Raw genomic sequence first — 27,103 nt, forward strand, 5'->3', positions numbered from 1 at the left:
TATCTGATGGAACACTACTCAGCCATAAAAAGAAAGAAATCTTGCCATTTACGATGATGTGGATGGAGCTAGAGAGTATCATGCTAAGCAAAATAGGTCAGTCAGAGAAAGACAAATACTATGTGATTTCACTCACATGTGGAATTTAAGAAACAAATGAATATAGGGTGGGGCGGGGTGGTAAAGAGAGGCAAACTGAGAAACAGACTCTCAACTATAGAGAACAAACTGAAGGTTGCTGGAGAGGAGGTGGGTGGGGGAGATGGGCTAAACAGGTAATGGGGATTAAGGAGGGCACTCGTTGGGATGAGCACTGAGTGTTGTATGTAAGTGATGAATCACTACATGAACACCAGAAACTAATATTGCACTGTATGTTAACTAGCTGGAATTTAAATAAAAACTTGGAGATAAATAAGAAAGAAAGAAAGAAAGAAAGAAAGAAAGAAAGAAAGAAAGAAAGAGAAAGAAAGAAAGAAAGAGAAAGAAAGAAAGAAAGAAAGAAAGAAAGAAAGAGAAAGAAAGAAAGAAAGAAAGAAAGAAAGAAAGAAAGAAAGAGAAAGAAAAGAAGAAGAAAAGAAGAAAATATCCCCTAGAGAGGGAGCTGCTGAGTCTGGCTGGAGTTGGGGGCTCTTTTTTCCAGTCTTCAAAAGCCACAGAATGGGCTAAGTCTGCGACTCTCTCCCTGTGGGATCACCACTCATCTCTTCAGGCTGAATAGAACATCATTCTTGGCCGACTAAGAAATGCCAGGGTTGGGGTGCCTGGGTGGCTCAGTCGGTTGAGTGTCCGACTTCGGCTCAGGTCATGATCTCACAGTTCATGAGTTCGAGTCCCACATCAGGCTCTGTGCTGACAGCTCAGAGCCTGGGGCCTGCTTCGGATTCTGGGTCTCCCTCTCTCTCTGCCCCTTCCCCACATGTGCTCTGTCTCTCTCTGCCTCTCAAAAAATAAAGAAAATTAATTTTAAAAAATAAAAAAAAAAAGAAATGCCAGGGCCCTCAAGACATATTTTAGATAGTTTTCCTCTAGGTCCTCACCATTTCTCAGGCTATCCTACAGGACCTGTGCCTGATCGTGTTGTTGTAACACCCCCACAAATTCCACCCCTTCTTAGAACTGCAACAGGGACAAAACTCTATCAACAAGACAGAACGTAGTGCCTGTAGAAGATGATCCAACATGTTGTTCATCTTTTTGTGGACAATGCCCTTAAGCCCTCAGGGTCAAAAGATTACACCCATTTCATAAACTTTTCTATCGCCATTATTACAGTTTCTCTGTATGCTATTTGGGTTGAAATTCTGTGCCATTTCTGCAAACATCAACATAATTAGTGTTCTGAAAGTATGCTATTGATATGGTTTGGAAAGTTTTAAATCTTGGACCGTACACAGAGAAAAGTTAAAGTTTTCAATATAAATGTCCAATTAATCTACAAAGCGATCTTTAAATATTCTCATATATTCTGTCCTCAAAAATCCTTATTTTCCATTCATGTAAAATCATGTCATAATCCAAGAATATAGAATTATTAAAGCATATAAATTCTAAAACTTGTGGCTTGTTCCTGGAAATAATTACATTGATTGAGGCACTGTGAATTTGAAGTAGAATGTTTTTGTGAGTTGCTGCAGGAGAAAACTCTTAAGCTTCATAAATCTAAATTGAGTGACTGAGAAAAAAGAAAAGGTCTATAAAGCTATGAATACCTATTCTAGTAAAGGATGCAAAAAATTTCAATAAAGAAATAATTGGTAATCTTGAATTCAGTGACAGAAAATTATAAATCTGTCTCTTTTATGAAGTCTCTTGTGTGAAATATGGATGAGTTGAGGTTATAAAAAAACATGTTTACCAGCAGGAGCCTAAATCAACAGCTTTGAACATGATAGTTCAGAAAGTAGCAGGGAGCCACTGTTCCTGACATGGGCAACATTGACATTTATTTAATTTTTTACTTTCCCACAGTAGCCATTTCTTCTCCTGCCCTGTCTCTGCCTACCTTTGTCCTTGGTTAAAATAAACCATCGCAGCATTAAATCTGTCTCCCACAGTTAATTACTGCAGTTATGTGTGAAAGCATTTAGTTGCAAAACCTTCTCGATGGGTTTTAAAGACACAGTTTAATATTAGTTTGTATGGTGGTTGCTGTACATCTTCAAACCATACAGACCATGTCAAGTGCTCCAAGGAATAATGAAATATTAATTTTGAGACAAAAAATTAAGTGGCTTAAAGAAGAAGCTGTTGTCTATCCCACGAATGGCTTTTAAGACATTGATATCTATGCTTTGAACAGATCTATTCTTAGCCGTTCAAACCGCATGTAATGAGCCCTAAGTAACTGTCTGCCTTCAGTTATGTAGCACAGATTGAAACCACCAATCCCTTCTTTCTGTCAGAGCACAGCTATGAAGAAAAGGCACCCTTTTCTTATCTACAGTCTTGTAGTTTTTGACAACATTATGCCAAGATAGAAGACCTGTTACTGTCTTGTAAACACTGGAGGGAAAAAAAAGTACCCCTAATGCTTAAATAAGTACTAACGTCCAAGTATTTTGTGGTATGTATACACGTGGATTTGGTAATGCTTTTCCATACTTATTTCATTAAATACTTTACTTGTGAAAAGAAAACCCCCAAAGCCAAATGGAAAAGTTTTCCTTGTTCATTCATACAATAAATGACCATAGAGCATCTTTTGTGTATTAGGGTTGATACATAAGGTTGATCTTCTTTATCCAAAATGTTAAAAATGATGAAGATAAAAATGGGTAGAAGTAAGTGATTGTTATAAGAAATGACTTAAATACCACTGGCACCCAATGGATATTGAGCACTAAGAAAGTAGTATTGGGAAGTAAAAAAAAATAACAACAACTTATTTTGGGCTTTTTTTACCTCTAGCCTTCAATTAAAAAAAAATTAACATTTATTTATTTTTGAAAGAGAGACAGAGAGTGAGCAGGGGAAGGGGAGAAACAGAGAGGGAGAGGGACACAGATTCGAAGCAGGCTCCAGGCTCTGAGCTATCAGCACAAAGCCTGATGCGGGGCTCGAACCCATGAACCGTGAGATCATGACATGAGCCAAAGTCAGTTGCTTAACTGACTGAGCCACCCAGGTGCCCCTGTTGGCCTTGAAATTGAAAGCTCCATCAGAAATGTTATAATAGAATAATGACGGCTTCAGCTTTTCTAATGTGCAGCCAATTTTCCTCCAAAGCAGGAATATTATGAGTGCTTAATTAACTCTTAAATAACAATTATTTGTAAATGGTTTGTGGGACTAGGGTAAGATGGAAAAGTGTACAGAGGCAAGACCACTGGAGGCAATCACAATGAGGACTAACTGAAGCTTTAGGACAATCCTTGACGAAGATGCTCGTGGATAAGCTTACTAGATCCATGAACCAGCAAGCACTTAAAAAGCCTCAAAGCAACAAGATAAGACAATTGAGGAGAGACTCCATTTAAAGAGGAAAGCCTTAAAGGAATCTCTTTGCCCATCAATAATTTTATAAAATATACATGCCTACATGGAGTATATGCACACATTATGTTGAGGGACATGATGTCATGAGAATATCTTTTCTGTTAATGTTCCCAGAACTCTTTGATAGAATCAATGCTCATAGTCTTGATTCACTCAAATATATATCTGTCTCCGATATAATGAAAGCTTATGGAACTCAAGTTTTTAAGGCTATCCTATTTAATATTCAAGACCTGGATGAATAAACAGGATAGATGGTATTCTGCGGATTCATTAGCAAGCTCTTGCAACACACTGTATTTAATGCTCCGAATCAGTATCCATACTGGAATTGCTGTTAGATCCCCCAAACAAAAAGCATGTTTATAGTCTCATGATAGTCTGAAAACACCCAGGCTATCCAAGAATGTATTACCTCTAATACCATCTCTTTCACATGCTTCATTCCACTCAAGTATGCTCTTTATTTTGTTGCTGTCATATATTGAGATCTGTATATGGCTTAAAAACTCGTTTATTTTTTCCTAAGATGATACGACAATTTCATTTTAATTTCTCTGTGCAGGTTCTATTTGATAGTCCCACTTGGAGGCAGATTGACAAAGCAGGATTGAGCGCTGACCGATTACATCTGGAATTTTGTCCACCCACAGGTAGAAGCAATTGGCGATGGCAGAAGGAGGAGAAGGCTCAAAATGGCTGTATTGCATCCACCATGTTCATCTCTGGCCAGGCACTCAGTTGCTATCTAAAAACCAACTAGTGTTTTTACTGGCACCTTTTCCAAGTTGTTTCTTTTAGCATCCTCTCTGTATCATGCACTGAACACACTCATTTAACGTCACAAATTTAGCAGCACTCAAAGAATTATTCATCTCTTGGAATAATGCACCTCAGCAAGGCTTGAAACTGAGCTAAAATGGGATTTTTTTAAACCCAGATTATCAGTGGATGCGATACCCAAGAGTTGTCTCTTTTCATTAACAAATAGAAAAGTAAATTGCAAGAAATGTACCACTCTAGTGTATAATGTTGATAGTGGGGGAGGCTGTGAGTGGGTAGGGGGAAGGGGGTTATGGGAACTCTGTGTAGTTTCTGCTCAGTTTTGCTCTTAACCTAAAACTACTTTAAAAAACAAAGTCTACTTAAAATGGAGGGGGGATTAATAATCCATTTATATAAACAGAGATGACATATTTGCGTTTTTAAAGAGATATTTGGTTTTGTGATTCAGGTCGATTTTATATTTGCCATGGTTTTCTCTGTAAGGTGCACTTATTAGTGAATTTAAAAGTCTTAAGACAACTTTTTTCATTGTTGTTTGCCAAATGCAACTTTCTCTGAAGTTGTTATCACCATGCAGAAAATTGTAAGCACCTTATACATTATTTTTCAGCCAAAACAACAGCATGAATAACTTTAATTGGTAAGATTTTGAATTATAAAACTGGCAGTGTAGGGGCACTATGTGGCTCAGTCAGTTAAGTGTCCGACTCTTGATTTCGGCTCAGGTCATGATCTCACAATTTGTGAGTTCAAGCCCCGTGTGGGGGCTCTGTGCTGACAGTGCGGAACCTGTTTGGGATTCTCTCTCTCCCTCTCTCTGCACCTCCCCTCCTCTCTCTCTCAAAGTAATTAAATAAACATTTGAAAATATTGGGGCACCTTGGTGGCTCAGTCGGTTAAGAGTCTGACTTTGGCTCAAGTCATGATCTCCCGGTTCATGGGTTCAAGCCCCATGTCAGGCTCTGCACTGACAACTCAGAACCTGGAGCCTGCTTGGGATTCTTTGTCTCTCTCTCTCTCTGCCCTTCCCCTACTCATGCTCTCTCTCAGTCTCTCAAAAATAAATAAAATGGTGAAAAAAATTTAAATAAATAAAAATGGCAAAGTAGAAATATAAAATTCTGCCTTTGATATTTTTTATGCGTATAGTATAATATGGATGAGAAATGACTTGAAGAGAAAAGTGTATGAGGAAGGAGAGCACTGGAATAAGTGAGAGATCAACCTTATCGAAAAACAAACTCGACAATGAAGACTGTCGGTTTTCTCTTTCTTGCATGTTCATTGATCTATGCCTGTGTTTTATTCACTATTTTGTTAATGAATCCATAATCTTCCTTCAGTCATATCATGATCTAGAAGACACTAAATTTAAATAAAAAAATGATATGCAGTGTTAGAACCTTAGACTGTACATAATGTCAAAAGTATATTTGATAAAACGTAAACCAAAGAATTGAACTCACTCATCAGAAAAAAAAATGAGCATGGATATACTTAAGTCACACTCAAAAAATAAACACCTTAGAAGGAGTAAGAACTTATACAGACAATCTTTCTAATCTTCATCCCACATACATATTGCATTCAACCACTCAGGATTTAGAAACCAGAAAACGGAATTCACAGTGTGAGACTTGGTGTTCAGAATGTTGAACAAAGAACTTGACACTGTTCCTTGCTTCACAAATGGAATTTTCAGAATCCCAGACAGCCAAAGGCTCCTATTCTATGTAGAATGATATGCTTGGATCTGAGAGAAGAAATTCAACAGCCCTGACACTGTCTTGATGCTATACAGTCCTACATGGCAAATGGATTATTTTTCCAAAGAGAAAAAAAAAAAAGAGTTTTGTTTTCCTACACTATAGACTTCTTTTAAATCTACTTAAAATATGAAGGTTTGTTTGCTTGTTTGTTTGTTTGATTTTGGCATCAGGTTTGTTTTTGTGGGGGAAGGTGATTCAATCACTCAGAGACTCTAGGTCAGCATGGGGTATTCTTAAGTTCTGGAAGGTGATAACTTGCCTCTTGTGCAGTTCCAGATTCAGAGAGAAAATTAGATTCTCTCACACTAGAGCAAAGGTATTAGCTCTACACAACTAAAGTGTAGGGCAGTTTCTCTCTTCTCCATGGCTCCTTTTCAAGTAGGTTAGCAGTAAAGGTTGTGTCCATGAAAAAAGAACAGATGACAGCAAATTCAGACTGCACTGGACTCTTCAGTGGATTGGAGCGACTGCCTGATTTCCTCCATATTTACAATACTAAAGGAATCTGAGAAATAATTCAGACGGTCTAAAAAACAGTCTTCGACAGATTTAAAACTGGCTGCCTGTCACTGAAGAAGAGAAGAAAGCTTGGGATGTTTATACACACACAGATGGAAACAGATGACCCTAGTCAGAGATAGCACATGAAACCACAAAGAAACAGAAAAAGAGGGATAAAGTGGGAATCGATACGGAACAGGGCAAAAAGAAAAGTTTGAATTTAAATCTAAGCTGCTAAATACTGGATGAGCAGGTTCATTGTTCTCTTGGAAAAGAAATCGCTACTTCAGCATCAAGAAAGCCCCTTCAGGCTTTGACTATTTTCACACTACCCAATTAAACGAAACCAGTGCATACTAATGAAAGTAAACATGAAGGCGGGTGGGGGGGGGCGAGGTGGGGGCAACGAGGGTTGGGGGGTGGGTAGAGAGGAGAGGAGGATCAAGCCTCTAGGTTACCAATGACTCATTTCTTTTTTGAAGTGTTTAGGATTTAAAGTTTCTGAACAGCAGCATTCTCAAACCACTAAAGGATTCAGTTTTATTTTGTTTTTTTTTTTTTCTAATTTTACTAACAGTGTCAGTAGTCCTAGCAGAAGTCTCGGAGTGGGAGTTTAAATAGGAACTAAGATAGAAGGTCAGAGGGAAAAAACACCAACAGACGTAAATCAAGACCAACACAAACATGCTATCTTAATCAATCAAGGTGAGCTTGTCTGCATGATTCCAACCTCTCTACGACAGTCAGGTTCTCACTGCAGCTGCTTTTCTCAACTGCCTGTGGCATTAACTTTTACAACTTTAATTTTCCAGTCAGATGCCAAGCATACCTGAGCTCCCTTATGATGGGCACGATTAGCCATGCTCCTTAGCCATAGCAACCATGGCGTCTTTCCCGCAATGAGAAATGAAACTTTAAAAAGTTATTCTGATTTACAACTACACAAATTCTCACAACGTGGTAATAAAGAGGCTACATGATGAAACCTGACAGGATGTTAAGCTTCCTGCACAAGTGTGGACAGCTGAAGAGGCAAGAAATAATACAGTCGTCACCGGGCTGTTTCACCTCAACACGGAGCAAACAAAAAGAACGTTGTTAATCAGTTCAACTCTTCGCCTGGGTAATCCTAAACCAGTAATTGATAAATGGGAAAACCATACGGCCTCAGCTCTGTGATTCATAAAGCACATGAATATTCATACCATCTCCTTTGGTCAAGAGGCATTCTACATGCTCCTGGGCAGGCTTGGAAAGAGGAATACAAATAGTTTCTTGCTCAGCAGTAAAATACTGCTTCCCTTTTAAGGCCTATTTTCTCCTATTAAAAGTGAAGTTTAGCAATACTCGGAGGACAGCAAACACAGTGAATGTAGGTAAATGACAAATGGTTCCACAGGAAATGCTGTACTTTAGCTTTTTCATACAGCTACGTTTGGAAAAATATTAAATCTTTAAAGAAAATGGAAGACGCACACTGCCAGAGAAAGCAGCAGTACCACATTTTCACCCTGGAAATACTTCATCTCTGCGTTGTAAGAATAACTTATTTTTCAATAAAATCTTAACATCGGAATTTCTGATATGCTGGAGACAAATAGTTTAGCTTGTGGATGGAATTAAAATAATTTCAGCATGATGTTGATATAAAATATACTGAAGCTCATTCTTAACAAAATCAGCTTAAAAAGTACTTAAAAGGAAAGTTTATGGTATTTGTACCAATTAATTTCACTTTTAGAAAAGTTTGTCTAAATTATAACGAAATAAACTCAACATACATCTTAACAAAATTGTGGGTACTATGACGTATACATTAAAATGCTATGAATACAAGTACACTGTAAGCACATCTACAGTTAGAGAACTTAGGGGAAACCGTTCATATAAAATGAGGAATTCGTTCACAGTTTGATCTTTTATAGAAATTGATTTTCATATGTGACTTTTCCCTAACTCAGAGCACCTGTTGCTAGATCTCCTCTTTGGTATAAAAATCATCCATTATCCCAGACCCCAAAGATAAAAGAAAAGGAAGAAACAAAAATAAATGAAAAGAGCAGTAGATTTATCTATGCAAAAATATCAAAATATTCAATCCAAGAATATTTTACAACATTATTTAGAATACTAGCTAATTGCTGACCAAACACAGCCATCCACAAAATAAGCATTAATGAAATTGGATATGCCCACATGACTGAACTTCAGGCAACAATTAAAAGTCATAGCTTTAAGAATAGTTAATAAGCGCAAGTTTTCATGTTATATATTTATAGAAAAACTCGGTTAAAATTGCTTATGCAGCATGATCCTGGTGTGTGTGTGTGTGTGTGTGTGTGTGTGTGTGTGTGTGTGTGTAAATGACTAATCTACATGTTTGGAAAGATTTTTGAGCTCCCAGACTCTTCCCTGTAGTTTCTTCCAAGACATAAATTCTGTCTAACCACTCCATTCAAATCCCTTTCTCTGAATTTCTGTTTGAGAGTTTCATTTAAACATTCCTTTTCTTTAATATGTTAGTTTTGTCTCCTCAACTAATTCATATGCGATTTGAAGATAGGGAAACATCATAAGCATACATAATATAAAATACTTATACATAAATATATAAAATATCCAACAAGATACTGCACATAATAGAGTGTCAACATATTCTATTTGTGGTTGCTCTTTGACTTTGCTATTATGTGGATCCTAATGAAATTTAAAAGGTAATTCCTCTGGCACAACACATGGGAAGAAAGAACCTTTCCAACATCAGTGACATTATTTTTCTTTTCACTCTCCATCAAAGGGAAACAGAATTTTAAAGCGGTTCAGTGATCCAGTTTCTGTTTCACTGATAACTTTTTTCTACAAATTTTATTTTACATATAAAATAGAAATAACCTCCCCTAATAGATAGCACAAGCTTTTGCACAAAATAGAAAAATTCAGAGGAACGGAAAGTCTCATAGCAATAACTACTGTTAGTAGTTTGATGTATGATTTTAGACTGTATTTAATTATATGAAGCTTCCCCCACTCAACATTTTATTATGAAAGTTTTTAAACATCCAGAAAAGTAGAAAGTATTGTAAACACCCATATACCCACTACTTGGATTCTGCAAGTGAATTTTACTGTTGTATCTTAAGCTTTTAATGTGTAAAAAATATTATGTGTTTTATTTCTTAACCAGTAAATGGTTTTTATTTTACAGATATGTATGTAATGCAAAGGATATGTATGTAATTACAGAAAAGTATGTAATGCAAAGGAAGCCTCCCACAAGAAGAAAAGTGTCATTTGTATGTTTCCCTGGTTCTCTGAGGACTTCAGCCTTGTAGTGAATGGAACCTAAGGAAAGCTTGACAGAAAATGAAATGTGTATCCTGTCTACTTAATGAAACCCCCAACCCAAACCAAAGGAACAGAAAACTTTATATGTGCTCTTAAATAAAATAGGTATTAGTGGATTGCCTTACTCAGTGCTTGCATTTCCATAAATGTTGCCTATATCTACTGCTATCTCCTAGGTGCAGCCCTCCAAGGATGGTTTATAAGTGCTGTGATACATCCAATTCTATCCCAGTCGGGGCCAGAAAGCAGTTACAGTTTTCTGCAATTGCTCGTTTATGCATTTGCTGTCATAGGACTGTGTACAAGTTGGGTAACAAATCTTTAAACAAACTCCAGGACAAACATTCTAGAATTATAGAATGAAAACTGGGTAGCTCTTAATTTAGCAATGATAGAGAGTTAAATAGAGTGGGCAGAGAAACGGCAAATTGAAAGAAAAAGTCTTTGTGTTTTTAGCACAACGTAGTGCATTGAGCCTACAGTAGCCGCCCCCTCAGTTTTCTTATCTACAAAATGTACTTCATATGACACTTCTCGGGGCACCTGAGTGGCTCAGTCGGTTAAGCATCCGACTTCGGCTCAGGTCATGAACTCACGGTTTGTGAGTTCGAGCCTTGCATCGGGCTCTGGGCTGACAGCTCAGAGCCTGGAGCCTGTTTCAGATTCTGTGTCTCCCTCTGTCTGCCCCTCCGCTGCTTGCACTCTGTCTCTCGCATTGTCTCAAAAATAAATAAACATTACAAAATTTTTTAAAAAATATGATACTTCTCACAAACATATTTTCAGGTCAAAATGAGATAACATTTAAAGCCTGTAATATAGTGACTGTCATATAATAAATAATCAATACATATTAGTATTGGCATCCTAGTGTCATTCTCATTTCTCAGATAGTAACAATTTTGCTGTAATTATACTATATTATTAATAACTAACTAGCCATATGAGTTATACTATATATATATACATATATATAAATGTATGTATATAAATATATATAAATGTATGTAAATGTATACTATATATATATATAAATGTATGTTAAAATCATTTCATCAAAATATATAAGTATTCCTTCCAGTTAAACTACAATATATTTCAAGAGCTCTAAACTATGTTTACTAGTAGAGTATATACTGGGATTCAATGTCAAAAATTTGTGTTGCTCTTGAGGAAGAGAGAGAGGGAGGGAGACTCACATATAAACATATTACCCCTTCATTCAGCAAGGAAAGTGGTTCATATTCTGTCTACTAAGGCATTACATGTGGCAGGTTTATGAACAGGGTAAGATGCCTCAAAGGTGAGGGTTTATCACATATCATGAGAGTTGTATTCTACCTTTCAGAGTTAGCAGGACCTAGTAAATTTAGAATCTTTAGAAGAAATTACATATATATATATATATATATATATATATATATATATATAGTATGCTTACTTATGAATATGAGTTTTAGTCCAATTTGACATTTTGGTCCAATATCTCAGTGAATCATAGCACTTTTTCCTCTTTAACAATGTCTCTCAATGATTGTTTTACGGTGACTTAAAATTTTTTTTTGTTTTAATCCTTTAATTTTTGTTACATTTGAAATTTGCTTATTCTTTCTTATTTAATTGGTTTAGGAGTGAACATAACCCCCTGGAGTTTGAGAAAATTACAAGGACTCTCCCAGCAATGCTTATGAACCCATTGAGACTATGCTTAACTTTTACTGACGAGGATTTAAATAAGTTTGGAAAGAGATTTAGGTACATAACAGAGAGAAAGCTCTAATACTGAACTTTCAGACATTTACTTACTAAAATTATAACAGACATTATTAACTGGCATTTAATGTGAATAGCTCTGGGCGGATCCAGACTCAACCTATTTTTGTCCGTCAACACTTTGCTGACAGATTTAATGGACACCTTTGTAAATTATTTTAACTGGTATTAACAATACTGATCCTTAAGCCTCCTCAAACCTTATCCCACAGATTGACTCCTAATGGATTAACTGAATTCAACAGACAAGAGCTGCCAAAGCATTAGCATTTCTTTACATTTCAATTTTGGCTTTATGCTAAGATGTCAATGTTTACTTTAAAACTAAATCCAGTCTCTGAAAAATATTTATACTTTTTGTGCCAATAACATTGTCTCACCCTATGGCACAGGTAATTATAACTAATGGAAATCGGCAGTGATAAACTTGCTTTATAATCATCTCAGAGGCGCTAGCCATATACGGAACACATGCTTTTTCAATCCATTATTAAAAACATCTGATACATCTGTGAGAACTGGAGTTTCTCTTTTTCCCTCTCTAGTGTTCTGAATACTGGGAACAGTTACAACTACAACATTTTAAGAGGCTGTTTTTTTTTTTCTTCTTCACACACACACACAAAACCATGAAAGAAGCTTTTACAGGAAGTAACAAATACTCCTAAATGACATTTCATTAAAAATGTGTTCCCTTGGAAAGCGGACAGAACTAAAAGCCATGCTTTTACTTGGCAGAAAAAAAATAGTGCAGCAGGCAATGTGTGAAGCTAAGGAGCATCAAAATCTACTTTGCCATGGATGTGAGCAGCATTCTGACCTAGAAAATAAAAAGGCAAAGGAATTTTACATGTGCTTTGATATGTGTTAAAGTAAAAATTCAATAGAATTCCCATCTCAAGAAAAGAACAGAAAATGCAGACAATTGTATAAACTGTGTTAGTAGAAAGATACCAGATATATTCTTGGTTTCTTTTTTTAAAACTCTACATTCTGACCATAAAACTAAGTTTTTGGGTTTGTTTTTTGTTTTTTTGTTTTAAAGAAAAAGTGATCTGGTTTTGCATCTACATTAAATATGTCAATTCTCCACTCTGGATAGATCAAGCATATTATGTAATTCTTTTCCTTGTGTACTTTCTTCTCTCTCTCTTTTTTTTTCTATATTGGATTTTGTTGACACTTCCAAATGTTAACTGTTTCTGTGATTAATTGGAAAATAATAACTTTAAAATTGTAAGCACAGTGGCCAAAATAATTACGATTTGGGGTCACTCTTTCTTAAGACATCTGCTTTTGACTATTACCCGAAGGACAAATGATTAGTCGGAGTCGTTTCCTTCTCTTCTAGATAGAAGCATGCCCACGTCATCCTTCCTCTGGCCCCCTCCTAAATCCTTAAAAGGAAGATTAAAATTGTCATTGAAAAATCTTCTGTCTGTGACAAGCTTTAACATACTCCGTAAACGAGTTTGCAAAGCAGAGTTAAAACTCTACTGGGAATGGCATTGCCAAGTTGTTTTTCAAGGTTACTTTCTCTTCATTAAAAAACTTTGTAAAATAATAATGAAGAAGAAACGGCTTCCCATTAAGGAAAGAATAAGATTACTTGTCGGTTTTACTGCTCCCCTACTCAAACTTTCTCTTGGTTTGAGGGTAATGCCAGCTCATGTTCTGTAAGAATTCTTCGCTTCACATTCACTGTAAACAGAAAAGAGCCATAATTACACCACATTTGATCCATATCAAAGCAACTGATCCATGTATCGATTTACATAAAGTAAAGCACATAAAACATTTTTGCTTTTCACCCTTACTTCACCACTTTCTAAGGAAAGTTTCCTTTTGCATACTTCATTTGAATACAAAACCCTCCCGTTGAAATTTGTGATGTTAAACAAACCATACCAGTCATTCAACTTTTTAATTAAGGATTCAGTGTTCCATCCCTTTTCAGACATTAAAATTCAGGTGCAGTCATTAATCTTTCTAAACGAATTCACCTGTGGCTAATACTGATGTATTTTCTATGAGGCTTGTCATGGGCTGCGTGCGGCATGCATAACCACTCTACAGTTAATTACACAAGGGATTATCGTTAGTGTCATAAAGATAAAGCCTTGCTAGCAGCATTATAGAGAAGGTCTTTTTCTTTCTTTCTCCTCCCTTCCTTTGGAGCAATGCCCTATTTCATTTTGTTAACATTCACAAAAGTATTTAAGAATAATATGTTGTGTTTACCCCCATGGTAGACACAAGTCAGGAAGTCAGTAGATAGGCATGAAGGGCTACCTATTTTAGAGTTCTGCTATCACAAACTAATTTGCAAGATATTGCCCAAACCCAAAGAAATGAGAAGATAAATGAAATGTAACTTTCAGTTTTAGGCATCTTGATTAAATCTAGGAAATAGATTTTTTTTCTGAATTTGTGAGTTGAATGATAGCTCATATATCTGCATTTATAAAACCAAAATGAAAAGATTTGTCGGCTTTACTAAAAATCCCCTTGATATATGTAATGAGTAGAAGTTGCTCAAAAGTTTAAAAAACAAAACAAAACTAGGTAGCTTTTATAGGCTACCTATCAACAATAAAAACAAAAAATACTGCAAAACAGAAACAAAAGATAAAAACTAGTACAGCAAGTTAGATAAATGTATTTTATTTCAATGACTTAGACCAAGCACATATAATAACTTAATACACCCACACTTTGGTAGAAATAAAATCAAAATGATTCTTTTTTTTGTAGGCACATATCGAAATTTAAGTATGTATACTCTAGTTGTAATTGAGAATTTTCTTTGAACTTGTTATCTATGGTATAGTTGTACATTCCCAGGAAATAGGGAAAAATATGTAGATATAAATATGGGTGATATTAAATGAAAATACAGGAAGTACATCGGCTTCGGCTTAAAATAGTTTAAAATTAGCTTAATTGAAATTAGCTTAATCAACAAGAAATCAAAGTTTTTAAGGAGTCTAAAATGCAATCCAGTACATAAAAATAAGGGGAAAAATAAGAAAGAGAAATTTTAAAAATAGTAAGTTATCATCAAATGGATTCAAAATGTGAGGTTTTTTTTTCAATTTGTTTAATGTAGATTAACAGATTTTAATTTTAATAAAATATGAAAAAATAATCTTTAGCATATCTTTTTGTTATACCTTTGTATTTAGAAATAAGAACCAGTTACTCCTGTCAGATATTTAGGTATTTCCAAAAGGTAGGCAATTGTTTGAATATTTTTCCTATTTTCATCTATGGCCAGCAGCAAATAGGTATAACCACATTGTTTCTCTAGTTTGAGATAATGAAATGAAACATTTATTTTTTACCCGTTTGGCAGATGATCAGTTTGGCATTGGTTTTTCACCAAATAAATAGATCCACTCATATTCAGCAGATACAGACTGATAGCCAAAATTAAAAAGATAACTTACGAAATTTAAACTATATTCCAACTATTCACCACGAAGTTTCCGGTTTCTCCAAATTAAAAATATAAAGTGGAACATGTGACCATCTTGGTTTTTCAGGCTGGTACCTACCCACCTGAAAACTAGGATCAAACTTTGCTCTTTCGTTGTTTTACCTCTAAACATATGTTTCTGTAAAAAATAAAGCAGCTCGTTAGATTGATGCGTGTAATTTGATTTAAATGGCTTATAACAGTATTGGAGTAATGTTGTAGACACGGAGCCTGTCAGTAGACAGTCTCTTACTAATACCACTCCCTTTGTCTTGAATGATCTAAAATGGAACCAAATTTGTCAGAGGCCATGTATGTCTCATCCAAGAGTATGGTCACTGAAGTCTTCAGTGCAGCTCTCTCCCCCACACACACATACTTGTGAACAAGCACACTGGAGGATATGACTATGGTTCTATAGTCATATAGATATGGTGATAATTTCACTGGATCATTTTCTATGAATCCCTTATGTTTCCTAATGTTTTACATTCATGTATTCTGAAGAATATCTGATGTGTTCATCCTTTAATGCCATAACATGCTAACAAAATTAATAATACAAGCACCTATGAATATATGAAAACTTTGTTGAGGAAGAACTAAATTATTCTTACCCACCCAACTTTTTAAAAATGTTTCAAACTTAAAAATTATGGAACCTATCTTTAAAAAGATTTCTGGGGGCGCCTGGGTGGCTCAGTCGGTTGAGCATCCGACTTCAGCTCAGGTCATGATCTCACCGCTTGTGAGTTTGAGCCCCGCGTGGGGCTCTGTGCTGACAGCTCAGAGCCTGGAGCCTGCCTCTGATTCTGTCTCCCTCTCTCTCTGCTCCTCCCCTGTTCACTCTCTCTCTCTGTCTTTCACAAATGAATAAACATTAAAGAAAAAAAATTTAAAAAAAATAATAAATAAATAAATAAAAAGATTTCTGTCCAAGCTATAGAAGTATATTCCTAAAGTCCTGATATGACTTTTAAAATCATTCCTGGCATGGAAGTCATTGATACCCTTGGAATATTACTTTATACCAGTTGATTTTATCAATTTTTTCAGAAATGTTTTCCTCGAAGCAATCTTTATAAAAGAGAAGGTTTTGCTTTTCATCTTCAGACTTTAATATAAAAGTTATTAAATTCATGACAAACCTTAAATTTGAATTAATCTAACCTGGAAAGTGGAGTATATGAAGATAAACGTATTTGGATAGGAAAATTTTCAATTTTTGTGGTACTTACTGTTTTCTTACCCCAAAGAGATCCTACTGACTGTAGCCATACCTTTAAAACACTGGTTTTATTTTTGCTTTAACTTAGATTATTTCAAGTTTTACAAACTTGGGGCTCAGTCTGTTGGGCATCTGACTGTTAATCTCAGCTAAGGTCATTAGCTCATGGTTTGTGAGACTGAGCTTCACTTCAGGCTGCACTGATAGCATGGAGGCTGCTTAGGATTCTCTCTCTCTCTCTCTCTCTCTCTCTCTGTCCCTCCCCTGCTCGTGCTCTCTCTCTCTCTCTCTCTCGCTCAAAATAAATAAATAAACTTAAAAAAATAAAGTTATACAAACTTTATAATACCTTGCTTTATTTTAAAACTTCTTTTGACTGTTTAATACTTCTCACCCCCACCTGCCTGTTTAAAACTGCATTCTTATGATCCTTTATATGTACATTCTTCCCCTCTCTCAAAACTGTTAAGAATGTAAAGATGTAACAATATACTGACAAGCAAGTTAGAATATAAAGCTGACAAACCTTTAATTTTAATGCATTAGTCTATATAAGATATATTGTAGCTCAACTAGTGTGAATGTTTTCAGGGATGCATATGTAGGTTTCTGAAGTTCTTAGGTAAAGCAAAGTTAATAATTAAATTAATCAAGCTTAAATATACACTTAATCTTTTTAAGTGTGTTTTAATAGTTGGAGCTTAAAAGAATGTGTTATGTGTTAAATGCGATAGTAAATTTTACATGTCGTGAATATATTTTGGCAATTTTTAAAACTACATTTATGGTTTCTGTTAGTTGGACAGATGATTGGGGGGAAAAAACCCAAATCCATGTACGATTAATATAACTTCTTACCAAGCATCCGGGTCAGTAGACGTCATACTGATCTATAATATCGCAAACCACCATAAAGCTTTGAATATCTTCCTATGCATTAGAGAGCCGATTGGCTCTCTTATGATTTGTTTAGCAATGTTGACAAATATCTGTATCTTTGTATATATATATATCTATATCAAATGTCTATATCTATAAGGACAAAGTTAACATTTTTAAAAATATTAGTTTGCAATATGTATTCAGTTTTGATTTGTCTTTATTGCCTACAATTTAATCCTAAATGCCAGTAACATTAAATATTATACATATAACATTAAATATATATACATATATATGTATATATGTATGTATGTATGTATATGCCAGATATAGAGATGTGTTGTACAATTTGAAAAGAGAAAAAGTATAATGAGGTAAAATCAGTGTAAATAATACTTGAAGATACTCCTATAAATTCTGATTTCAAAATTTAGAAAGTAAAATATTGATTTAAGATATTTTCCTTTTTAGGGGCGCCTGGGTGGCTCAGTCGGTTAAGCCTCCGACTTCAGCTCAGGTCACGATCTCGCGGTCCGCGAGTACGAGCCCGGCGTCGGGCTCTGGGCTGATGGCTCAGAGCCTGGAGCCTGCTTCCGATTCTGTGTCTCCCTCTCTCTCTGCCCCTCCCCCGTTCATGCTCTGTCTCTCTCTGTCTCAAAAATAAATAAACGTTAAAAAAAAATTAAAAAAAAAAGATATTTTCCTTTTTTAGTGGAAAATATCTTATTTTTCAGTGTTTTATATTAAATGAGCAATAGATAACACTCTGCTAGAAGATAAATTTTGTAAATACACAATTTTCCATGTAAATATCCCTTAATACCTTAACTAAAGAAGTAGAAAAGCCTCTCATTTAAAAAATCTGTTCCATTCATTGGGTTAGAATCAATAATTGAAATACTAAGCATAAATTCTAGTAATTTATTCTCAAGCATTATTTTAAAATGATTTTAAGGCTATGACCTTTTTTTCCTTCCCTCCTTCCCTCCCTTCCTCCCTTCCTTCCTTCCTTCCTTCCTTCCTTCCTTCCTTCCTTCTTTTCTTCCTTCCTTTTCTTAATTCCAGAGCCTGGCTAAATGTCTTGTTTCAATGGGCTGCCAGTTATTAAATTTGAAAACATTTAATATGAATTCAAGCTCATACTGTGAAAACAATATCCTGGAAGACAAAGATGAAATTCAGCATTGTGAGCTGAGATCGCCATTGACCTCGCAGCATTTTTCTTTATTATCAATATTTCTAATCTTCCAATTCAGGATTTTGAATTTCCTTGTTTATCAGTATCTCTACTCAAACTGAAAAGATATTTCTTAGCCTAACTTTTGTACCGATAGAAGGAAAAGAACATTCCATCTACCTTTCACACTGGTTACACAACGTAGACATATGCTACACCCCTAATAGTCCCATACCATGACTTCGGTTTTATGGCAGACAGCTTGCAAACCTACTGACAGGATACAGTATAAACACACCAGGCTTTATGGAATTAGTCGATGCACTTGCAAGGTTAATGTAGCATCTGTGATGCAAATCTGTGACCATTCTAATAGCTCTATTGGTAGACCGATGCCATTTCTCAGATCTGCTCTTGAGTTCCATTAAGCAGTTTCCCAGTCACCATTAACTTCAAGTATCATTTACGCAGTAAATATATGATTCTATGGAAAGGAATACCAGAAGTGCAACCCATTTACACACCACAGGATACTGTTGACTTACAGAAGCACCAACCACATTTAGAATATTCTGGACTGACAGCACATTCTGAAGCGTCACTTTGCATTTCTGGACACATGTTCAATTTCTGCTCATGAGTAAGCTGGTCACTGGGCTGATACATTTGCTATGAAAGGCTTCATTTTTCTCATTTAGAGGTTCAGCAACATGTCTTGCTGAGGATATTTACAAGATGTCATATTCTCACAAGCATCGGATAGACTCTGGAGTCAGGAGCAAATTTCACACAGGACAGGCTTTCTTTTTTATCCGAGAGCACTGGGGCTGAGAGCCCAGCAGGATTCATCTAGTCCACAAAAGCTCTTCACCCTGCACACAGTGTGTGCTTAGCCAGAACACCCACACTTCGTGCTTTCTTACCAAATGACATTTTCTGGCTGCTCACTTCATATTTGTCACTTGTATACAACGTGTAATGTCTAAAGAAAGCATGATCAGCTTGGGCATCACTAATCTCATTACTGTAATAGCTCTGAAAACATGCGACAAAAAGTAACCGGTAAGCCACTGCACATACACATGCCATGCTCAGCATGCCCCTCATTGAAACATGCAATTCACCGGCTGCTAAGAAAGGCAGCAGTCAGCAATGCCAATTTGACTCCTCACTCCCTGCGGCAAATGAAGAATAACTACTCAGACCTAAATGAAAGGAGTGCTGACAGGCCTATCTACCTTAAAGGGCTGTCAAGCACAAGGGTGCAGCATAAAACCCACTAACCTTTCAAATCTGATTGAACATTTCTCTTTTTGGAGACAGGAGCGAGGGAGCTCTGTCTGTCCATTTGAAGTTTTCTTATTGTCATTTAGTCTCCCTTTCATTAGAATATGACTCCTTAGACTTCAACTTGAGGTCTATTGAGACCAGATTACATCATTACCGTTATGTGGTATGTTACACACTAATCATAACCATTACCACTTACAAGTCTGCAGCTTCATTCAATTAGCTGCCTGACATGGATTTTGCAGTTAATTCATGGTGAAGGTCAGCAGTGGTCAGAGTGGCAGGTGCATTCTGCTACCTTTTTGAATGCCAATTATCAGTCTTGGATAATTAGAGTGACTCATAGACAAGTTAATCAGATCAAAACCTAAGGTAAGAGGCTTATGGAACTGTCCAATGCTATTAAAAATCATAAAGGATAATCTATGAATTTAAATAAATATTTATCTCTTAATTTACTTAAAATCTATATATTTATGCTTATCTCCTTTATTCTTACTACCAAAGAAAATGTTTATATACCATGGACATAGGGGTATATGTGGTGTTTTAATAGATATATGTTTGATTTCCATTAATAGGAAATATAATAAATCATATGATTTCAAATATGTCATCAAAATAATTTTAAATATTTTCTGTATAATGTTTGTGGGTGAAATCACATTTATAGTTTAAGGACTCCCCCACCCCCTTCCAAAGCTGTTTTTCTTGAAAAATTGCAATCTTTCTTTCTGATAGTTAGAATTCTATATCATATGGAACTCCTTTGTGCTGTGGTTATCAAAAAACTTGGAGCTTATTACGGCATTCATTTAAGGTATTTACATTAGCCACATACTTAGCATATGGTTCACTTTCATGATCCATGGACTTCAATTATTTTAGATATCTTTTAGGTAAGTGATCTCAATACATATATATCATAATGTATTATATATTAATAGTCTAATACATTATATATTATATATTGAATAATTAAATATTTTACATTTAATATTTATATGTACTTTTGATACAGTTTACTTCTTGTCTTAAATATATATATGTTTACATTTGAGCATACATATACACAGACACATGCACACATAGAGGCATATATACTTAAATCATTGTAAGAGGATAAATAATATAAATCAGTCACTAATTAAAAGCTAGTTAGTCACCATAAATTGTTTTGAATATCAGTTATATCAATGGCATATTTCCTAGGCTCTTCCTAGTGCGAATGTAAGGATCTGAATCCATGTAGTGTTTAGTGAAGGTACCCTGTGCCAGACACTGGGCTGGCCAGGCAGTAAGCATAAGTAGTAAATTAGATAGACGTGGTCCTACTCACCATTGAAGTTAGAGTCCAGGGTAATACAGACATATACCTCATCAGTTCCAACATAGTGATAAAAACCATGATATGAAGAATGGCAGAATGATAACTGTTTATCTAGTTGACAGCTACATGGGGATTCATTATACCATTCCTGCCTCTTTGATATTTTTGAAAGAAATTAAATCCATTCTTTAAAGGTCAGTGTCCTTTTGTGGAGGAAATTCCTTATTGTCTTAGATGGAGTGTAGTGGAATCAGCCAAGAGAAGGCATGTGAGGGGATCAGCGGCGTTGGCTAAGTCTGTACTGTCTCATTCACAGAAGATGGTATTCTCAACCATTGGAAGTGAGGAGACACATCATACCTTCTGGGCAATGAGCAGAATGTAGTTCAAGATGAAGTCATGAGAGATGAGCTTAACAAGGAAAACAAAATCCAAATCACTAAGCGTTTCCAAATCATGTTTTTTAGATTTTATTCTGAAAATAATTTATTATCTAAGACCGAAGTTTCTAAAGCCCTATATAGGTAGCAATGTATTTTAAGAATAACGTCACTTTTTCAAGGAGTTAAATCGATACCTTGGGATATTTTTTTTCTATGTGAAATATAATCAGAGGCTTTCAAAACATGATACAAGAATACAATAAGCTGATACTTTATAAGAAGGCTGGACAAAGAGTTTAAACTGGTTTCCTTAAATGCATACTTTTAAAGCCAACATTTTAATCTTTAATTTAGTAGAGAGAGTCACAGTATGACATAAAGAGAAGTCACATCTCAGAAAGGTTTCTTGAGGCAGAATGAATGCCGATTGAGGTAGTCAGTTTGTCCCATATGTGAAAGGCCATGTAAATGGTGTGGAAGTTGTCTATGTTGGAACACTCTTCTGTAAAGACAACTATAGCCAGAGACAATCAACTATTCAATAGGACTTATTTGCTTGAGTCTATACTAAACGTAAACTAAAAGAGTCATGAAAAACAGGATAAAAGAAGTGTTAACTTATTAAGTGACTAACAGTTTGTGGAGTCCTTCAACTTTTCAGAATTTTTTTTGTTGTTGTTTATACCAGTCATTGCTGCATTTTATTGATTCTCACATTTCCCTTCATTTGTATTAACATTCTACCATCTCAAATCTCTTAAAATGGTTAATCTAAACAATGGTAATGAAAATCCAATGGCATCTGTTAAAAGCACTAACTTTACAATTGTAACTTTATAGCCTCATTCCCAAAAGTTATGAAAAGTATCCAGACATTCAGAAAAGTAAATTTGCATGCAACGCTTTTTTTCTTTCTCTAAGATTTTTACTATCAGCACAGAATACTTCAGAAAATAACATTACAACTTGTAGAAAGTTAATGCTATACCCAGAAAAATATTGATTTTTAAATTTGCTAAGACAGTAAGAGAGAAAAAAAAGACAAATCTCATGTCTGGATTAAGTCAAAGACTCAAGATGAAAAGTTGGTAATCAGTTCTGACTTTCCTGTCCTTTGCAATAAGAAAACGACACCCTATTCAATAATGGGACAGAGACAAGTAAAGATATTTACATTCATAAATACCAGATGATTGCAGAAATGTGACTCTAAAAGGATCACCCTGATTTAGTTTTTCCTCTGAAAATTAATGCTCTTTATTTACATTGATTGTAGATCTCCTTCATCTGAAAATATAAATTACCCATCAAATGTCAAGGACAATATATCACTGCTGTAGTTTGGTGGGTCATTTAAAATAAATTGTTAAAGAACTTTTAGCATTTTATTTCTCTTGGAAGAAGTAGCATGAATTTAATAATCATAACATTGTGCCAATTATCATGTTCAGTTTTGAATGTATTGTGTTATTTTACTAAATACTTAAAAGTTCAATAAAGTGTCTTTATCAAAACATTTAAAACATGATAAAGTATCTGGATAAAAGATAGTATGCTCTAAGACACTCTGAGAAAGAATATAAATGATATTATCTTTGATAAATAGTATTTAAAAAGGAGATTTGAAGAAAAACCAGTGACTACTGGCTATAAAAGGAACATCTTTTAACTCACACATTAATTAGCATCCTATTTTTGTGAAGTAATTTGTGGGCTTGTAATTAGAAGTTTACGAGTGGAATTTGAGTTCCATCCAAATATGTGATGCATAAAATTTAAATAGAGTTTTGGTATATAGAAACTATTAAAACATATTCACAGTTATATGAAGAGAATATGTTTGCTCACAGTAAAGAAAAAAAAAGATGAATAGTTTGCAATACAAACAGAATTCCAGTTGCATGTATTAATTTTTCCTTACTCAAAACACCAGCCCCTTTTTGATTTTTACCAATAGTACATAATGTTTGGATTAAGTTGAAGACTTAACATGAAATCTAGATAGTTACCTCTGACTTTCATGTCTCTGGCAATAAAAAAAGAATGTTCTATTCAGCAATGGCACATAGATGAGTATAGACACTTAGGTTACAAATGCCTAACGTTTGAAGAAATTTGACTCTAAAGGATTATATTGATTCTAAATATATATGGATTTTTATAGTGGCATTAAAGGAGAGTTTATGGAGATGTAGAATTGACTCTTGGCATTTCTTGAGAAAATATTATACACAATGAAGTAATAGTGAATAACATTTCATAGATTTAAGAAAGGAGAAAATATGTGTGTAATGGAATGTATTAGAATTTTGCTTTCACCTTTCAAAGATAGTGATTTGCTTCAGAACCATTTTTCATGGGAAGTACTTTGATTTGAACTTACCTGCAAAGGGTATGAACTTGAACTGTTTCTAACTGATTTATTAATTATTTTAGAAGTTTTTAAATGAGAAGCTTATTAAGAAACGTTAGTTGCTTGCTTCACTTCTAAAATGTCGCTTTTTCATTTTCAAACCACATTTAAGATTACATTAGAATCAAAAGTGACTGTCTACCTACAGACTTTTCTATGTATCTAGGTTCCAATGAAATTAATATTCACATATACTCAATGCATACTGATTATTTACTATATGTGAGGCAGTGCACTGGGTGTGAGGCTACAAGGGTAAAGATGTATACTGGAAGATTTTTCTGTATCACATCTGCAATTAACAAATGAAAATTCAACTTTTTAATTTTACTTATTTTTTATTTCTCACTATGGCAAAAGCGCATACAGTGCTTAGACATAAGAAGCAAAAGTTTCATTTATAAGACAGCCTGATCTTTAGAATTCACTAATGAAGTTCACTAAATTAAGAAGTTAAATGGAAGTTGAAAGGAGCTGCCATAACTCGTGACGGTGGGTATTAGGTGAACAAACTCAGGTTAATTCTGCACACTGAAATAGTGACTTAAGAGGTACCAAAAGTAATCCGACAAGGATTAAATTTGCAGTGTTATGGATAAAGTCTTTTTCTTTTCCCACCAAACCGAAGATAAGCCGAAATGCATTTTGATTGGTTTTTAGAATATTTAAAAAATCTTCCTCTGACACGTAGAGGTGACAAATATTGCCAGTAAAAGGTGTCAAATGACCAATTGTTTGTTGTGATTTAAAAAATCGTAAGTGATAGGGGCGCCTGGGTGGCTCAGTCGGTTAAGCGGCAGACTTGGGCTCAGGTCATGATCTTGCGGTTCGTGGGTTCCAGCCCCGCGTCGGGCTCTGTGCTGACAGCTCAGAGCCTGGAGCCTGTTTCGGATTCTGTGTCTCCCCCTCTCTCTGACCCTCCCCTGTTCATGCTCTGTCTCTCCCTGTCTCAAAAATAAATAAAACGTTAAAAAAATTTAAAAAAAATCGTAAGTGATAAAGTCTATTTAGTTATGATCGTTGTATATAAATCTTTTTGAATTATGACACATATGTGTCATACACATAGGAGAAAAGTAACAGCGCAACTCACAAAATTAAACAAAAAGGCCAATCGTTTTGTTATATGTATTTATTATAGAACTAAATATATAAATGAAATGATACGGTGATAATATATTTATAAAATGTATATTATAAAATGTATATTATGTATTATAAAAATGTAATTAGAAAGTGCATATTTATACTTTCATAAATAAATAATATGTATTATGTAAGACGAAATGTTAGGGCTGTGTGTGTGTGTATGTGTGTGTGTCAAAACAGCCAAATGCTTTACAGAAATACAACTTAAATGTTTTCACAAATTGCTCCCAATTTACTGATATGCATAACAACTAATTTACACAAGTAATCCAGAATAATGAACATGTTTCATGTGTTTCTTCAAATTTTACTTAATAACCTTAAATATAAAATTTGTTCAATAGAGATGCTAATATGTTTGAGCAACTTAGATCATAATTTCTTCTACCATAATTTATCTATGTCTGTTTCACCTCTAAAGAACAATTTTTAACTTTGCAATATGTATTTGCTTTCACATAAGTTTTATAAATATATATAAATCTGACATTGTGGCCACACTGTGTGCACAAAGCAAATGGCATGCATTATAGAGAAATCCTTCAATTTGCTTTATAACAGTTTAGTACTTTTGCTTACTATTATTTTTGATTTTCAAATAAGTTAAGGAGAAAGCCAAGAACAACTGAATAAGAAATCGAATTTTTATTTGTTTAAAAAATATTTATTTATTTATTTATTTTTAAGAGAGAGAGAGAGAGAGAGAGAGAAAGCACAAGCATGGGGAGGGGCAAAGAGAGAGAACAAGACACAGAATCCAAAGCAGGCTCCAGGCTCCGATCTGTCTGCGCAGAGCTGGACGTAGGGCTCCAACTCATGAACCATGAGATCATTACCTAAGCCAAAGTCCGACACTAGGCCACCCAGGTGCCCCAATTTTTATTTGTTTAAGTATCAAAAAATTCCTTCTTCAGAGGAAGGCAATGTCGAATCAATGGGCTTGTTATAGGTTCTTAGCTCTAACAATGACTAGTCTGTCATCTTGGACAAACGACTTCTCTTTGCCTCTTTTGATATCATTTGTAAAGTGGGAAGTTTATAATACAACCCACACCAAAGGATACAAAGAAAAAAATTAATCCACAGAAAATGCTGGTAGAAACAATTGGTAAACATTTAGCGTTATTAGTTGGTGTTATGCATTTTGAGTATGTGCACATGTTTTTCATCATCATGATTTCATACATGTGATTTTATTCTCAACTTGGCAATATTTTGGAGAAAGACAAGTGGATGAACAATAAATGTTCTTTAGCCCACAGTTTCTCTGAAAATTATTATCTTACTTTTTGGTAAAAGTTGCCAAAACTGAATGGTACTAAAGATTTAAAACATGATAAAATCTAATGAACATGCAAATTATACTACACAGACCAAAACATTAGAAGGACAAGTCAGCAAGTTTGTTTTTCTCTTAACTGTGCCCTATGAACTGAGAGGGTATAACAAAGTAATTTTTTAATCTCTAAAAAGAATTATTTTATTCAATTTTTATGTCATACCAAAATTATTTAATTAACATTAAATTAAATTATTAAACATTTAATTTACATTTGGGAAATAAAAGCAGAAAATGCCATTATAATTAAAAAGCATATATTAAGCAATTCTATATTCTTGGTATATTACTATGTGTTTTTCATTGCAAAATTAAACTATTGGTCCTTATCTTTTAAAGTGTAGAAGCCTAGAGCAATACTGATCATACAAATATTTAAAGGACTTGGAAACAACTGAAAAAATAAGGAACTAATGCCAGTGAAACTAGGTTCTTATTTGAAGTACACATTGGCGGGATTAGACCCTATTTGCTTTGAGAACTGTGATTGTATTACCTGCAGAATTGGGCGGGTGGGTATTATTGTATGCTTTGTATACTAGCACAGTTCAAAAGTTCACCCACCCTCTTTTCACCCAGGGTTAGGTCTGCGTGTTTGGATTTTCCTTCAACCTCCCTCTCCCCTTACCCTACACACAGACACACACACACAGACGCACACACAGACACACACACAGACACACACTCACATACACACCTTGTAGTGTCTACTTGACTTGTTACATGTTGTACCTTGTAACTTGTTCTTTGTTTATCTCCCCA

The 27,103-nt window shown here is 34.8% G+C and overlaps 2 long non-coding RNA genes across 3 annotated transcripts in view; one reads left to right on the forward strand and one right to left on the reverse strand.

The window, feature by feature from the left end:
* The window catches only part of LOC144617236 (uncharacterized), a 94,479-nt gene extending 90,157 nt beyond the window's left edge, over positions 1-4,322 (forward strand). For both annotated transcript variants that reach the window (XR_013557536.1, XR_013557535.1), the window contains exon 4: positions 4,064-4,322. This is a non-coding gene — a long non-coding RNA (uncharacterized LOC144617236). The remainder of the gene's footprint in view (positions 1-4,063) is intronic.
* An 8,247-nt stretch (positions 4,323-12,569) lies between these two features.
* On the reverse strand, positions 12,570-16,816 carry LOC132670793 (uncharacterized). The gene is made up of 3 exons (XR_009606918.2): positions 16,728-16,816; positions 15,234-15,289; positions 12,570-13,373 (listed from the first exon to the last, which is right to left on the reverse strand). It is a non-coding gene; the product is annotated as an uncharacterized LOC132670793 (long non-coding RNA).
* Positions 16,817-27,103: the final 10,287 nt, after the last annotated feature.

This window comes from Panthera onca, chromosome C1 (genome assembly GCF_046562875.1).
Source record: "Panthera onca isolate mPanOnc1 chromosome C1, mPanOnc1 haplotype 2, whole genome shotgun sequence".
NCBI lineage: Eukaryota > Metazoa > Chordata > Mammalia > Carnivora > Felidae > Panthera > Panthera onca.